This window comes from Diuraphis noxia, unplaced genomic scaffold, assembly GCF_037042655.1.
Source record: "Diuraphis noxia isolate RWA-SAM2 unplaced genomic scaffold, SU_Dnox_SAM2 contig0005, whole genome shotgun sequence".
NCBI classification, from domain to species: Eukaryota; Metazoa; Arthropoda; class Insecta; order Hemiptera; family Aphididae; genus Diuraphis; species Diuraphis noxia.
The window spans coordinates 17,552,655-17,565,985 of NW_028301715.1; the positions used below are offsets into that span (position 1 = coordinate 17,552,655).

The 13,331-nt window shown below is 27.0% G+C and overlaps 1 long non-coding RNA gene across 2 annotated transcripts; it reads left to right on the plus strand.

Moving 5' to 3' along the window:
* The first annotated feature begins 3,699 nt into the window (after positions 1-3,699).
* LOC149054997 (uncharacterized) lies at positions 3,700-11,079 on the plus strand. 2 transcript variants are annotated; one of them, XR_016191928.1, is made up of 4 exons: positions 3,700-3,745; positions 4,580-4,594; positions 5,492-5,524; positions 10,760-11,079. It is a non-coding gene; the product is annotated as an uncharacterized LOC149054997 (long non-coding RNA). The 2 variants fall into 2 exon arrangements; XR_016191929.1 differs by lacking the exons at positions 3,700-3,745; positions 4,580-4,594; positions 5,492-5,524 and adding an exon at positions 9,533-9,543 and having other exon boundaries at positions 10,760-10,900.
* The last annotated feature ends 2,252 nt before the right edge of the window (positions 11,080-13,331 follow it).

Here is a 13,331-nt window from a genome sequence, read left to right on the forward strand (position 1 = left end):
TTTTAATGTCATTTTCGTAGAAATTTTGCTAATTGGGAAGGTAAATATTACAAATGTCGAGTTTTCGATATCATTCAGCTTGACAGACGCGGCTACAACTTCCAAATGTGTGATTATGTTACATGGTTTACTAGGATAATCTGATTTTATGTATACAGCTACGCCCCCGCTTGCCCGAAGACAATTTGTTCTATTTAAACAGAATTCTTTGTAATTTTTTAGTGTGCCAGTGTTAAAGGTGTTGAAGTTTGTTTCTTGCAAACAAATTATATCTGGATAGTGTTCTGAGATTAATAATTTCAGTTCGTCGAGTTTTTAATAAAATCCGTTCATGTTCCATTGTAGTATAGTTATATTATTGGTATTCTTATTTGGTTTAATTTGAGTTTTTAATTTATTTTTATTTTTGTTTATTATGACGTATTGTACATTTAAAGATAATTGTGAATATTCTTGGTAGAGGGAGTTATGATACTTGTTTTTGTGGTAATTCTAATGTTGGACCTGCTCAGTGGAGAGAGCCTTGTCTAGGAGAGAATTACACAGTCTGGTTAATCTATTCTTAAATGTTTTGTGTCTTGATTTTAGGTTTAATGATCTCTATCATATCTATCATTTCGAAGCTAGTAATGTTGAAATTTTCCAGTGCTATCTCTGGATTTGATAAGCCGATCGAGTTTTCGATTATGTATTTGAACTGAATAAACCAAATTTTTTTATTAGGTATTTCTTCAAATTTAGTTTTAATGGGTTCGAGTATTTCATCAAGTTGTATCATTATATTTTCAACGGATTTGTTTCGTTTTGTTTTTTTTGTTCCTGGTTGGGATTTTTTGGTAGTATTTGGTTTGGAGGAGGTATTTTCATTTTGGGTAGTGACTTGAGAGGTGGATTTAGGGGAGGGCGAGTCGGCAGTTTTACTTGATGAAGTTGAGGTGAGCGCTGGTCTTTTTTTGTATCGGTTGTAATGGGAGTCATTACTATGTTATCATCCGTTGCTACTTACATTATTAATGGGGCATCAAGAAGGGATGATTGAATTGATGTTTGTGGAGAGATGTTTTTATTGGTGTTAACCTTTAGGTCTCCGAGTGTGTTACGTGAGGAATTATAGATTTCGACTATATCATCAGTGATGTTATAATCACTTAAAGATTTGTTGTATAATGGAGCTTTATATATCTTGGTGCTTGAGACTTCTAATGGTGGTTTTTTACATTGCTTTGATGTATGACTTTTTAGTTTACATAAGTAGCAGGAAAGTGTGTCATCAGATAGAAATATTCTGTGAGGGTATTATCATGGTTAATCAGGAGGGAGGTAGGTGGTTTTTTTTTAAATCATCAGGATTTATATAAACTTGGCGTCTGAAACTGAGGATATGAGCGAGTTCTGTAATGTTGAATCCCGCGTTGATATGAGTTATCGGTGATACCTGATAATTGTGATATGATGTCGTCGTTAGGTATTGCTGGAGAGACGTTTGATATAATAATTCTTTTGGCCGGGTTTATTAGACGTCTAATTTTGATTGATACCTGGGCGTTTGATGTGATACTGGGATGACTATTTATAAGAAAATCAACTGTATTTTTGTCGTTAAAATATATGCAAAATCGGTTATTTGATATGCGAGAAACAAATTTGATGTATTTTGGCGGTATTAATTAGCTGATAGCAATTATGTATTCAATTTGAGATATACTTTCAATGGAATCAAAAACAATTGCTTGTTCTTTTTTAGGTAAGGTGGCGGTGATAGTGGTTTCCGCAAAGGTTTTTTTTGCTGGTGACATGTTTTTCGGATTCGATGTTGATCTTTTGATGTGGTGAATGATTATCACTGAGCACACTCTGTATACTGTTGGCATTGTCGGTGAAATCGTATGATTGTAGGTATTAGTATCTATGTTTTTAATTGGGTCGCTGTTGGCTTCTATGTCGATGTATTGTGTAGGTGGTGATAGCTCATTAGTATTGTTATCTATTGTATCGGTGGTTTATGCGGTATTGGGTGTTGTGACGTTGGGTTTTGTATTTTGAGTTGTTTTGGATGATTGGATTAATTTGTCTTTCAGACTTTTGGAATTTGTTGGTGTATCAGCCATTTTTGGGATGGGAGAATTAATAGGTGGCGGGCATGGGTGTAAAAAAATCTACTGAATGGTATATATTCATATTACCTGGATTTACACGTAGTTTGACTGTTTGCTTCGAAAGCTATAAATATGAGAGCGCGATATGACAAACGTGTTGTTCGGTCGAAGGTGAACACGTAACTGTAAAGAGATTTATTCTGATTTCAATCTGAAAAAAAAATTAAAAAATAAGTTTAGTTGTGTCCTGTATTCTATGTAGATCTTTATCAGATTTTATTATAAACCATTCCAATTTAAATTCAATTTTTAATAAGCACTTTTCAATATTTATACTAAAGTTCACTGTAAAAACGGCTGGAATGAACAATGAAATAAATTCACCTATCTATTCTACATATGGATTTTATACTTTTATGTGTGGATGTGGAAACACATTTAAACTAAACATTGAACTTATATCGATAACATACTATATTATTACCACAATAATATCAAGTCTGAATAAAGTGGTTATGTATATCTAACATTTTAAATCCGAGGAGCCTGTGATGGGTCCCAAACATGAACTAAGATATACTAAGGAATATCTTATTTCCTACCACCTGAAAGGATGTCGTTCATTTGGGCGAATAACCCAAAATTTACCTTGATTACTTAGCCTAAAAAAACGTTCGAAATCGTTCGGTTTTCGGCTAAAAAAACAAATTCATCGATAAGCGACATTCGTTTTAAAAAAGATAAAACGTTCGAAATCGTGTTATACCAGTATTATATCTCAATCGTTATCTTAATCAACCGGGATATAGACAAAATAATTTTCTAAAATTCTAATACAATATTAAATTTCCATTTTATTATACCTATAAACTGCATGTTGAGTAAAGGCACATAAGTACATTTATATTTTATATTATCTAGTTTATATTATGTACCAATTATTTTAAATCAAAAATTAGAATTCTAAATATTTGACCTAAACACAAACGGGAACCATTTCGGCTCTACTAATAAAACACCTTTTCAAACAGAAACCAACTCAGTTACTCCCGTAGTGTAAACGATGATGAAACCAAACCTGTAGAAACGCAACATAAAGACAGCCTTTTGTTTGAATCCAAAACTTGGAGGCGGGTTTCTAGGGAAATGTACCTTTTTAAAATTATTGTTTGTAAATTTCACACAGCCGACTTCATATACAAAACCTATACCACTGCAGGTCAGTGGCCGTTTCAGTCAACACTGTAGAAACGATACCTATAACTTATAAGTTATGATAGTCATCATTCTTCTAGAGTAAAAGCGGCAAAATACTATATAATATTATGAAATAGTACCGTCTATTATTTATTTATAATTTATTTTGTTTTTGCTTTAATAAACTAATCCCTCGTGAACAACAATATTTATACTAAATATTCGACTATCTAGAGTCAAACAGTTATTATACCTATATCAACATAAATTGAAAACATGCAAACGCTCGATTCCCATCAAAAGATCGTTGTAAAATACTGCGTAATGAAATATTTCATAGCATAGCAGTTGTGGGTCATCTATATAATTTATTTCTTGGATTGTGAATCATAAGGTAGAGTAATATAATTTATTAAATAGTATGTTTATTATTTTATTTCTAGAAAAATTTGGTATGTTAATTTTTATATTTTTTTAGTTATTTATAACTTTTGTATTTATCACCATCTTATAATTTTTACTTAATAATATTAATTCCCCAAGTACCATCATAGCAGTATGAAAATACCTAAATGGTGTTTATCACGCAATGTTAGATACAACTCATCATCTTATTCTATATCTATAACATGCAAGGGTGCCCATACTAAAATTCTCAAGGGGGGACAACATTTTCAATCCATTTATAAAAAGGAATGGCCACGAGTAGGATGGGGTTTACAATTTTACATTATGCATATATCAAACTGGAAGATTAGAAAATAATAATTATTTATCCAATTAACCATAAAATTAATTTATTTAATTAATAATATAAATTGGACACTTAAAACATTAATTATATTTTGTTAAAATATTAATTTACAAATAAAAATCGTAAATTTCTTTTTTTAACACCAAATATATTTAGGTACTTGTTCTAGGTGCATATTCATTCTCTAACTAAATAAACCAATTTTTCATAAACAAATTACAGATTTTCATGCTATATTAAATTAAATTTTTAAATTATATTTAAATAAATAGATTCTGATCAAAGTTAACAATTTTTCAAGATTTTCGACATTTTCCAGGGGGGGGGGGCATGTCCATCCCTTGACCACTCCATATGGGTGTCCTTGATAACATGTTGACGTTTGGTTCAGAAACTATAAAAAGAAACCAATATTTTAAAATTTACTATTTATAAATATTTTGATCGATTTCAAGTAGCTCTTGTATATTTTACATTATAGGTTCATTAGAAATAATATCACATAAATAACAAATTATTATTATTATTTTAGAACCATTTATTCAAAGTACGTATATTTTTAATTTATTTTTATGTAGTATAGATTATTTTATAAATAATAGCCCTAATGGCCCATGTCGCCGAAGCTATAAAGATCAATAAAAAAAATAAAAAATAAATAATAGCCATTAAGTAGAATTTTTCACCATACAATTTATTAAAACGTGCTTTTAAAAATCTTTGGAATATTATTAATTTAAGAATTAAAAAAAAATGATATCAATCACTGATTTATTTATTTTTTAATTAAATTCAATTTAACGTTAGGCAATTGAAATTGACAAATAATAATATAGAGTATAGTATACAATACTAGATTATATATTTTGTTTAATAATCAGTTTTATAGTTTATTAAAACTAATATCAATCATAAAATAATATTAAAACTAAAAATTAATCATCTATTCAATTCTTTGATTCGTGAAAATTATAATGAAGACAACATACTACATACAAGCAATAATGATCATATATTTCTGGTCTCTCACTACACGAACTTGTTCTGTGGAGTACAAATATAAATAATAAATAAAAACAAAACAATCTTGTGAGATTTTAAATTTAAAAAAAACTGAATATCATACATTTATACGTATGATAGGTAGTCAATATAATGATTTGATTTTCTTTGACATTAATTTTAACCTACAAAAGTACAAATTGTTGTTTATTTTTTTTAAATTAAAACTTTATTTGTAAGTGAAGATTACTAAAAAAAGTCTATGTATAGCGACATAAGTAAGAGAAGCTTTGAATGTTTCGAATAAATGTGGAGATACTTTTAAAGTGGTTCAGTTGATAAATATAATTTGTAGAATATTAAACCTAAAGAGTTATATGATATGGAATTTAGATATTCCCAAAACTATTTGAAAATGTCACAACGTTGTTTATTTTTACAGGTGTGGCAACAAAATACAAGCAATATTTAAAAGGTATACCTAATTACTAATTAGTATGTAGTACATAATATTAAACATTAAAATCGATTGAAAATATGTAATTAGTAACTGTGTAGTTTCAATGTGGTGTCTATTATACCTATATAACAGAACGTGGTATGAATAGTGTTAGAAATTTAGAATGCTATTATAATTTTTTTTTAAGTAAATTTAATATGATATAATGAAATTAAAAAAAAGTAATTTGTGTAAGTAGTTTGGTTTAAGTTATTGATAGATTAAGGCAGCTATTCAGAAAATGCGTTATTGATAGAATCGGACTTAGATTTAATTGAACATTAAAATATGGGTTATATTCCCACATAAAAGCCAATGCATTAGGTGAAATTGTGATAAAACTTCATAGCTGTTTTAACGGTCTATAAAAAATTTACCACTCCTTTAAAAAATGATGATACTATAGATGTGGCAGATAATATATTTACGATAGATACAGTGTTACCGAAAAACCTGTCAAATAATACAAAAAATTGATACTAGTTAAACGTATTAAAAAAGAATGAAATTGATCTGAATAATAAATAATTAAAGAAATTTATTAGGGTCAGGAAATTCCCAAAAGTAATCAATTAGATTTAAATACTTTAAAAAAAAGGAAAAATACCTTAACAATACCTTTAAAAAATGTGATTTAATGCACTCATAACAGAATGTTTATTAATGCACTGATAAAATGCTCTTAAAATTATTTCTAACAATGAAAAAAATTGTTGTATTGTAATTTACATTTTTATTCTAATCAATTATTCAAATTAATTTATTATTCATAAGTAAAAGAATCTTAAATATGGTGAATAAAAGTTACATTTTTAAATTCTTTGATGTATGAAATTTACTTTGGGCTAAGAAAGTAATGTTTTCGAACATTCGTATGCATTCAAATCCGTTCCCTTAAAGTAATCATATTAAAAAATGTTTTTAAGTTTCAAATTAATTTGTCCCAAAAAATTCATATTTGACATATTTTTAAAAGTTAACTACTGGATTTAAATAAACATTTCCAGTATCATTTAAGATTCTGAGCGGAGCGATGAATGTATTGATTTTACCATGATGTGTGTTTTTTTTTTTTTTTTTTTTTGTGTCTGTCATCACGTTTTGGGGCAGTAAAAATGCTTCAATTTTTGACTTCAGTACCTCGTTCGATCAGAAAGTGAATCTAGTTGGTACTTTAGAGGGTCAGAAGTAAAAATTTCTGAATACTTTTCTAAATAATTGAGAAAAACAAACTAAAAATTAAGGGAAAAACGGGAAATTTTACGCACACTCATTTTTCGACAAAATCGATTTTGGTTTTTAATGTAACTTTAAAACAAATAACCATAGATATATGAAATTTTCACCTAATGTTTATTTTAGTAAAATTTATCCACCATGCAATTTTCAAAAAATTTCGACTTAATTTGAACTATTCATAGGCATTTCAAATTTTCGATCATTATTAGTTTTTTTTTAATTAATATCGATAAAAATTTATTTGTTAGGCAGAAAAGCTTGAAAATTTAATACAAGGCTCTTAACATATTGTTACAATAGCAGTTGAAAAATAAAAGAAATCCATAGTCACAACGCATTCCTTTATAAGCATTCAAAGTTTGAATTTTGACAAAATACATAAAAATCACGAAAATTCACAAATTATTTTAAGCTAGAAATTCATAAAAAATTTTCTTTTTAAATCTAAGATTTAAAAATTTAATACAAGATTCCTTACAAGTTTTTCAATCTTTATCACAAATAAAAATTCCACCGGAAATTCAAATTAAATTTTTATGAGCATTTGAAATTTAAATTTTTACAACATTGGATTTTCACTTTTAGCGATTTCCTTATTTTGGTGTAACTCTAAAACAAATTACCGCAGATACTTTAAATTTTGACTGAATGTTTATATAGGCGTTTTATATATTTGATAAAATTTTCGAAATATTTAAATTTGTTTTGAGCTGTTTATTGACATTTTAATTTTTCAACTTTTTTAGTTTTTTTTTCTATAAATATCGATAAAAATGTATTTGTTCGGTAGAAAAGCTTGAAAATTTAATACAAGGCTTCTAACACATTCTAACAATAGAAGTTAAAAAATATTAAAAATTCGTAGGCACGATTTTTTTTTATAAGCATTTAAAGTTCAAATTTTGACTAAATACGTAAAAATTACGGCAATGTTCAAATTCTCTTAGATAGAAATTCATAAAAGTTTTTCTTTTTAATTCTAAGATTTTAAAATTTAATACAAGGCTCCTAACATATTTTTACAATAGAAGTTGAAAAATAAAAGAAATACATAGCCACAATTTTTTTTATAAGGATTCAAAGTTTGAATTTTTACAACATATTATGTAAAAATCACGAAAATTCGTAAATTATTTTATGCTAGAAATTCATAAAAAAATTTCCTTTTATATCTAATATTTGAAAGTTGAATACATGGCTCCTATCATATTTTTACAATAGCAATTGAAAAATAAAAGAAATGCGTAGTCACAATTTTTTTTTACAAGCATTCAAAGTTTGAATTTTAACAACATATGTAAAAATCACGAAAATTCGCAAATTATTTCAAACTAGAAATTCATAAAAAATTTTCTTTTTAAATCTAAGATTTGAAAATTTTTAATAATCTATAATATATCCTAGACAGATAAACCGTCTTCGCTCAGAATCGTTTTTTGTATACAATGATATAATATCATTGGATTCAAATTTAATTCCATCCATTACAGTAACCCACTTGTAACCTACTGTACAGCAGAGCGACATACACGACTTACCCGCTATTTTAATATTAACATTTGTGTAAAAATTAGATTTAAAAACTTACTATTTTGAATTTATCCAAAAACTATTTAATAAAATCTAAATTATTTCGTTTTCAGTAGGTAATATAAAATTAAGATTAAATTGTAAATTTGTACTTATTGTGCAAGTGTCTATTAATTTAATATATAAATATTGAGCAGAATATAAGTAATTTAATTTGTCCGGTATTTCTGCTGCACCTTGAAACCTAAAGGTTATAGTTATGCCTAAATAGCTATAGGTAACAAGAAAAATATCAATTAGTTTATACTTTAAATGCTTAATCAAAAAAACAACATTTTTGTGTTTAATTTCAACTACCTATTTAATTAAAATGTAATTCTTCTACACTAGTTTACATAAATGCCTCCGACTTTTGGTTCCCTATCGCTGAACACAATCTACATTCAATCATTTTTTAACTTATTGAAGCTTTTTCGGCAGTTAACCTAAGTAAGAAAAACATTAATTGTTTTATTTTCCAGTAGCTAAAATTTGCATGCGTACCTATATACACTATGTTATGGCCATTTTTTGAAAAAAAATTTAGATTTTCATCAAAACTTAATCAATGTAATAAATAAATATGTTTGTCACATTTCAGTGCGAAATACGTATTTACTCTAAATTTAACATTTAATATTTTAAATATTAAATATTACACAATGATTTAACATTTGTATACTGATGATATTACGTGTGATTAATATTACTATATTAGATCTTCCTTTAAAATTAAACGAATGTCCTTGGCCCATAAACAAAGTTATAATTTTCTCCGGCATTGGGAGATATATCTGCCTAACTCCTCTAGCCAGTCCGTCTCTGAGTCTTATATTCATACAAGAAAATCAAGGGATTGAGTGATGAGATTGTGATAAAACCCCATAGTTTTTCAGCTCAAGTAAATAACGTCGAAAGAATATGAAGTCCCAGGGGCCAAGGATATAATATATTATTGGAGTGTTATGAGTTGGGAATTGCATTTTTTTTAAATTCTTTTGATAAAAGTTTTCTGTGTCAGTAATAAAAGTATAGATAAATTTTATTTAAATCAGAAGGTATTAAATATTTTTTAACACCTATTCAACTATGTTATAAGTTATGAGGAACATTGAATTACGTATTTAAGACTTGTATTTAATTATTATATATTTAAAACCTCATTTAATTTTTTTCAGACGATACAAGTGCGTAATTATTTTTATTATCAAAAGATTATTATCTTATGGTTTTTATTCCTACAAAAGTTTTCATTGTGAAGCATATCCGGAAATCCATTAAAATTTCAAAGAAGCTAATATCATTTACATAAATGTCAGCCGGATTGAGGCTTTAATACGACACGACTTATCAGTTGACACGTTTTATGGTTGTTTGTGGTGGGGGAGGGGATTATATTATTGACTATATTACAAGTCCAGTTATTTATTGGAAATAATATAATTATAAAAATTATTGTTCTTACGTTTCAATTTAAAAAAAAAGCGGGTAAGTGGGTATCGCTCTGCTATACATTGGGGGTGGGGTGGACCTCTGACTAAGGTAGGTTAAATTTGAATGCAATGATAGGTATCATTGTATACGAAAAACGATTCTGAACGGAGACGGTTTATATGTCTAGGATATATTTTAGATTATTAAAAATTTTCAAATCTTAGATTTAAAAAGAAAATTTTTTATGAATTTCTAGGATAAAATAATTTTTAGGTTAGGTTAGGTTAGGGTTAGGTTAAATTTCAATTAAATTTCAAGTATTTACAGTGATTAGTTTTTGAATTACAACCATATAAAAAATCGATTTGGTCAACTTTAAAACTGTTGGAAAATGTTTACTTTTGACCTGTATAATGCACCAAGGATATTCACTTTTACATCGGAAACCACATCCAAAGTTTGAAATTGAAGCATTATTTTGACTAGTTATGCTGTACACAGACACAAAAAAAACACCCATCATTGTGAAATCAATACATTCATCACTTCGTTCAGAATCTAAAAATGGTAGTTGCAAGTGCTATAGAGTGAAAAAACAATTAATAAGGGTGTTGGTCATAAAAAATGATTATAAAAATACAAGTTGATAATCAACAAAAAGAAAAAAAAGATTGATATGAAATTTGGAAAGTAACAATTTTAATACAGATAATGAAAATAACATTTTAATGTGAGATACCAATTGAAATTCACACACACGCGGTTAGGTTGCACTTTGTGTATATTAGAGACAAGGGACAATCTGCGTCGACATATTAATTATCATTTATCGCAATGATAATTTTTTATTCGTCGATTGTAAGGCAGAGAAACATTTTGCACAGATAATAAATGTATAAAAATCTATGGTAGGGCAATCTAATGCACACAATCAAAAATCTAATAAATACCTACTAATTTATGTTGCAGATTTACAAACCCCACTTACTAATTACTGTCAAAGCAAAATTACAGACGCACAATCCGCAAAACAATTTATTGTTGATACAATTAGAAAACCTAGTTCAACTGATCCAAGTGATCCAAATGCTCTTTCTACTAATCAGAATAATGCCATACCCCCACCAAGCAGCGACAGAAGACCAGAAACAAGTTAAAATAATGAATACAAAATAAAAAACATTAATAACTAATTTTTTTTTACTAGTTATTCATTTTAATATTACAGCTCAACAATTATTTGAGTAACTAATTATTTTTTGATTAAAACAATAATACGTTATTTTAAATAGTTTTAGTTTTTAATAAAAATAAAAATCAATTTGAATATTTAAACTTGTGAATAAATAAATTAAATAAATTGAGAATATTATACAATTTTCGTGAAACAAAATTATGATAATGGAGATTAATACAAGATAACAAATTAAGAGAAATTAAATGCACCTCATGTAACACCGGGGTCCGCGATCACAGTAAAACATCTTTTAACTGAATGCCTCCTCACAAAAGACGCCAGACACAAACTTACTGATGCTCCCCAACAATCTGTGTCAAATACTTGCACCTAACGAAGAGAGAACATCATCACTAATAGTAATAGAATTCCGCAAAGAGACCAACCTTCTGCATAAAATATAATAACATTAGCAAAACTTAGAATAACACACTTATTGTAAACATATTTCTCTTAAAACTTATTATTGTATCAATTTTTCACCTATTTACAATTTATTATTCTGTAAAAATTAAGAAACGATAATATGTATTTTGAAACGCCAATAACTTCGGTAGTTGAGGCGTATTTGTTAAAAAAAAAATTATGATAAAAATAAAATATTCGCTTTCATCATTGTAAACTACAATTTATTTATTTATTTATTTGTTACTGCTTCTCATAATACTCAAATCATCTGTAATCGTTTTAATTGTACGCACTTATAAAAAAATGAAAATAAGTAGGTACCTATAGTGAACAGTTGATATCAAATGCTGACACTATAATAAATACAATTTCAGCACCTACATCAAGTTATGTCAGACTCCATTTTAAAAATGATTACAAAAATGTGACTAATTGATATATAAAAAATGTAAAATTTTAAAAACAATTTACAACATGGATATAATATTCATTTGTATACGAAAAACGATTCTGAGCGAAGAGGGTTTGTAAGTCTAGAACATTTTATACCAAAGGTATATATTAATTATATTGATATTATTTCAAGAAAAAAAAAGTAGGTTCCTATAAAATAAATTCTAAATTAATCAAATCAGATTCATTACTCAGCTACCCAGATATTTATAGTATATACAATCAGGGCTTCAAAACGTGTTTATCACGTAACGAGTATAACGTTAAACGATTCAAAAAACGATTGAAATTGATAACGGATAACATATCGGAAAACGATAAACGATTGACACGGGTAACAGTTATCATATCAGTAAACGATAAACGATTGGAAACGGATAATGGATAACAGAACAGAAACGATAAACTATTATAAATAAAAATAATATCAAATAACTTAACAGAAAATGATTAATGATTGAAACATACTATAATAATAATATCAATGCCAGGAAAAAAAATTATTTATAAATTATAATATTATATTATGGTTATTTTTGTAAAACTGTGACTCGAAATACTGGGAAAATCAATAAAAATAAATGTAAAAAGAAGTTTAAAATAGCTATAAATATTTTAATGAATAACGTTTAAACGCATAAGTTGAATAACGTTTAAAATTTTTATAACGGTTAAACGCATAAATTGAAAAACGTTTAAATTCTTTATAACGGTAAACGGTATAATTTTTTTTTGATTTAAGCCCTGTATTTAATATACTATAAAGTATTAGAATACGTAATTAACGACATTAATATTGTTACAATTAGAACATAAAGTATATTATAAAGTACCCACGAATAATATTTTTTTAATCACAATTAAATTATAACAAACCAAAAATTTAGATATTATTTTATATTTGTATAAAGAAATAGAAGGAACTAAAGACCAACTGAATAATATTATAGAATAATCTTCTTTGAAAAATTATGGGAAGTAATTTTAACAAAATTTTCACAAAGGCGTATAACCAGTGGCATAATTACGGGGATGCACGACGGTGCATTTGCACCCCCTGGTATTATGTGGCAGGTGCAAAGATATGCTTTTTCACATGCAGATGCTGAACTTTATACCTATTAAAATACAATACCGTCAATACCAACTAAATTTCGTTGATTTGTTGATTTTTTTTTAACTTATTTAAAAATTTTGTTATCACTTTAATTAATTTCATATAAATACCTATTATATTTTTATATGTATAATGTATCATATAGTACAGACACAGCACATATAGTAATTAAAATATAGGTACATACAGATTTTGAAATTTGTTTATGTTATATTGTTATCAAATATAAAAGGAAATGACTTAATTTATCATTACGATTATTGTATCAATAAAATTTTGCACCGGCTGAAATTTAATGGAATCACGCTAATGCGTATAACAATTAT